The sequence below is a fragment of the Moschus berezovskii genome, chromosome 17 (assembly GCF_049115385.1).
Source record: "Moschus berezovskii isolate FMDL1 chromosome 17, NW_MosBer_1.0, whole genome shotgun sequence".
NCBI lineage: Eukaryota > Metazoa > Chordata > Mammalia > Artiodactyla > Moschidae > Moschus > Moschus berezovskii.
The window spans coordinates 65229022-65233375 of record NC_142476.1 but is presented as its reverse complement, the minus strand read 5'-3'; the positions used below and the strand labels follow the sequence as shown (position 1 = coordinate 65233375).

At 40.7% G+C, this 4354-nt stretch overlaps 1 pseudogene; it reads right to left on the bottom strand.

Moving 5' to 3' along the window:
• Window positions 1–3837: 3837 nt before the first annotated feature.
• Window positions 3838–4111, bottom strand: LOC148775188 (ATP synthase F(1) complex subunit epsilon, mitochondrial pseudogene; annotated as a pseudogene).
• Window positions 4112–4354: the final 243 nt, after the last annotated feature.

Below are 4354 nucleotides of genomic sequence, written 5' to 3'. Positions count from 1 at the left end.
TCAGATGCATTCTTTCTATAAAGCTTTCAGTTCAGTTCAGTTCAGTTGCTCAGTCGTGTCCAACTCTCCGCGACCCCATGAATCACAGCACGCCAGGCCTCCCTGTCCATCACCAACTCCCAGAGTTCACTCAAACTCATGTCCATCGAGTCGGTGATGCCATCCAGCCATCTCATTCTCTGTCGTCCCCATCTCCTCCCGCCCCCGATCCTTCCCAGCATCAGACTCTTTTCCAGTGAGTCAACTCGTCGCATGAGGTGGCCAAAGCATTGGAGTTTCAGCTTTAGCATCAGTCCCTCCAATGAACACCCAGGATTGGTCTCCTTCAGAATGGACTGGTTGGATCTCCTTGCAGTCCAAGGGACTCTCAAGAGTCTTCTCCAGCACCACAGTTCAAAAGCATCAATTCTTTGGTGATCAGCTATAAAGCTTTATAAGTAATTTTAAAAAAAAGCCAAAAAAAGAGAGAGAGAGAGAGAAGACAGCACTGTCCTGTTGAACTACAACAACAGCAGCAACAACATAATGTTTAACAAGCATAAATCTATCACTGGCTGGACGAAGAAAACCTGGGTACTGGACCTAAAAACCAAGGACTGAGTTGAATCCTGACCTTAGGGATCTCTCAGAGGTGCCACTAGTGTGACCTGCTGGATTCCCATCAGTGACAACCACACCCACCTCTCTCCCCATCAAACCCTCAAAAAAAAAAAAGCCTTTACACATCAGAATGCTTAGAAGTCATACCTGTGTGATGATACCACATTTCCCAGGCCCAATCCACTCCTGGGACAGGGCTGTTCCCTGTGCCCCTTCTCCTGGCAGGGGGAATGGTTCCCAACCCTAGATCCACGCTCCGCTCATTTCATTGCTACACTGGATTCTGAAAGACCGGAAGTCTGCCTTGGCTATGCTTTTCTGTCACTATTAATAATTGGCTTTTTTAATTCTCTTTTCCCTCTGTTACTAGTCTATTAAATTTTGTTCCTTGCAGCAGTAGGATGTAAAATAAAAAAATTAAAATTACTTAAAGAAACATGGGGAAAGTTCTCCATAACCTTAGTGGGAGCAACACAAAACTCAGATGCCATTTTTTTTTTAAAGATTGATGAATTAAACTACATCTTTTAAAAGTGATCCCATTGGACACAGAAAGGCGTGTATTGAAAGTAATTACTAACACAATACATCATTAGTGGGACATATACTAAGGACAAAAAGAACTAGAAACATTGAATTTTAATTAATAGATTTATTTTTAGTAGTTGCATTGATGATACAGCCAAAGCTATTTTGTTTGCATTGTAGGGCAATGAATAAATTTACTGATGTTTCAGGGAACGGGATTTTCTGTAGGAAAAGGGAGATACAATAGAGAAAATGGTAAGGCAGGGGAAAAACTTGTGATGTCAGATTTCAATGATCATGATATACATAATACATGTAAATACGTATTATACATTTAATTTGGAAATGAAGCAGGACCCTATGGTCCTTGCACCCCATGTCCTCTGCCTGCATTTTGCTGTGGAAAACTTTAGTCAAAGAATAAGTTTAATCAGAGACATGAAAACATTCAGAAACAAAGGAAAACAAAAGAGACCAAACAAAAATAACGTAGTCACTGAGCACAGTCAAGGGCCTTTAGTTCCTTCTCAAGGGCCATAGATAATATTCTGCGCCATATCCTGTGAGCTGGTCTCACAGATACTGAAACCCCCACCAGGTGGAAGACGTTAACTACATGATGACCAGGCTGTACCCATGACATAAGCTGCCACAGTTCCAATAACTGGCCTCAAAGAAATGGGAACAAACTGATCCTGGAAGTGACGATTAACTGTACCTAACACAATCAAGATGACGCTGGTCAGACCACCAGTGACAGATTTCAAGACAACCGTCAGAGCTGACTGTGCTGTTTCTGCATGGAGCCCCCTCCCTTGGCCTATAAAAGCTCTTGCCCCACGGTTGTCAGTGGCAGACAGTTGGCCTTTGGACAGACGTCTGCCCACCCCAACAGTTGCCAGCATCTGAAATAAAGCAAACTTTCCTTCCCACCAACCTGGGCTGTTTATTGGCTTTTGAGTGGTGAGCAGCCAGATCCCACTTTTTGGTAATAATTTCACATACTTAATTTCATATAGATTAAAATTCTGCAGGAAAATATGATGGACAAAGACAAAAGACAAGCTAGAAATGAAAGAAAATATTTATAACACATAAGACAAAGAACTAATTTCTTTAACATTTAAAGAATTCCTATATATTAAATTTGAAAACCCAATAAAACATAAAGAACAAGAAGAGATATGTAGAATAGATAAATCCATACACAGGAGATAGACTAGTGGTTGCCAGGGACTGCTTGAGGAAAGGGGAATGAGGAGTGGCTACTTACTGGGTATGGGACTTCTGTCCGGGATAATGAAAGCATTTTGGAACTTGACAGAAGTGGTGGTTGCACAATATTGGAAGTACACCAAATGCCACTGGACTGTTCACCTTAAAATGGTTAATTCTGTGCTATGTGAATTTCACACCAAATAATTATGTTTTAAAAAGAAAACAAAAGATGTTTCGCAGAAGAGGAAAAACAGGTGGCTTCTTAATTTATCAAAAGTTACTTGACCTTACTTATAATGTTAAATATGCAAATTAAAAATTCTCTGTAGGGGGGAACTGACAATAGCTATCATATTTCAAATTCATATCTCTAACCCAGCGATTCCTCTTCTAAACATTTAAACTTGCAAGTGAATGTAAAACACAGACACCAGGATAGTCACTGCACTACTCTTCATAGTGATGAAAGTGAAAGTCGCTCAGCCATGTCCGACTCTTTTCGACCCCATGGATATACATACAGTCCATGGAATTCTCCAGGCCAGAACACCGGAGTGGGTAGCCTTTCCCTTCTCCAGGGGATCTTCCCAAACCAGGGATCAAACCCAGGTCTCCCGCATTGTGGGTGGATTCTTTACCAGCTGAGCCACAAGAGAAGCTCAAGAACATTGGAGTGGGTAGGCTATTCCTTCACCAGTGGATCTTCCTGACCCAGGAATTGAACCAGGGTCTCCTGCATTGCAGGTGGATTCTTTAGTAATAGAAGTCTGGAAATAAAATGAATGCACACCTAGAGGAGACTGTTGAATAAATTATGATATACCATGCAATAAAATACCATGAAGCTGTTAAAACAATGAGACAGGTCATACATCTTGATATGGAAAGATTTCCAAGACATAGCATAAAATTTAAAAATAGGCAGGAAACTAAATCGTGTGTATGTAGTTATTCTCAGTATTTAAAAACAAAAGCACATATTTAAATGTATGGTTTTGCTGCTCACAGACTTGCTGTGCTGTGGCCAGTCATGTCTGACGCTCTGTGATCCCATGAACTGTAGCCTGCCAGGCTCCTCTGTCCATGGGATTTTTCTCAGCAAGAATACTAGAGTGGGTTGCCATTTCCTCCTCCAGGGGATCTTCCTGACCCAGAGATTGAGCCCAAGTCTCCTTCCCTGCAAGCGGATTCTTTACCCCGGAGCCACCGGGGAAGCCCATTTAAATGTATAAATACAAATATATACATGTTTTTATACACTGACTATATCTGGGGAATATTAAAAAAAAAAAACATGAACAGTGGTTAGTTCTGGGAAAAGAAATTGGGAAATTTGGTGAAGGGTGGATACTTTCTTTTTACTTATACTCTATGAATACTTTTGGATTTTTTTATTTTTAGAGTGAACTGTACTTTAAGTATTGTCAATCTATGAACACGACAGTATTATTTTGTTTTTCTTCCATGAAGGGAGATGTTTTCCAATCTGCTATAATATGTGCCCACAGCTTCACCTTGAACATGTAGCATTCAGGATATACTCAGGGTAGATTATTCCTTTTTCACTTTCACAATTTTTATGCTGCTGCCAGAAGTCTTCATGGCGTTTGCTTTGAATTTGGTCTTCAGTGCATCCCTGACTGCTTTTGCACAGATTTGGGAGAATCGGATGTAGCTGAGTCCAGCCTGTCGCCAGTATACCACCATGATGTCGCAAGAGGGGGCGAGTCGGGCCAAATCTCGAAGACCTGTCAAAGTCGGTTCAGCTCGCAGCCCGGCTCTACTTTTGGATTTTATCAGCCTATTTGAGAATAATGAATTATTTAATTTCAAACAGCTTCTTCCCAAGAAAAATGCAACTTAAAATTTTTGATGAAAATTGAAAATCAGGAATATAAGGTGTAAAACATAACATCAACAAAATATTAAAAAAAAAATAATGTTGGTGGTCAGATTTCCTGTGACACGTGGTCAGAGCCGGTGAGTCATTTTCAGACAGTTAAGCAGA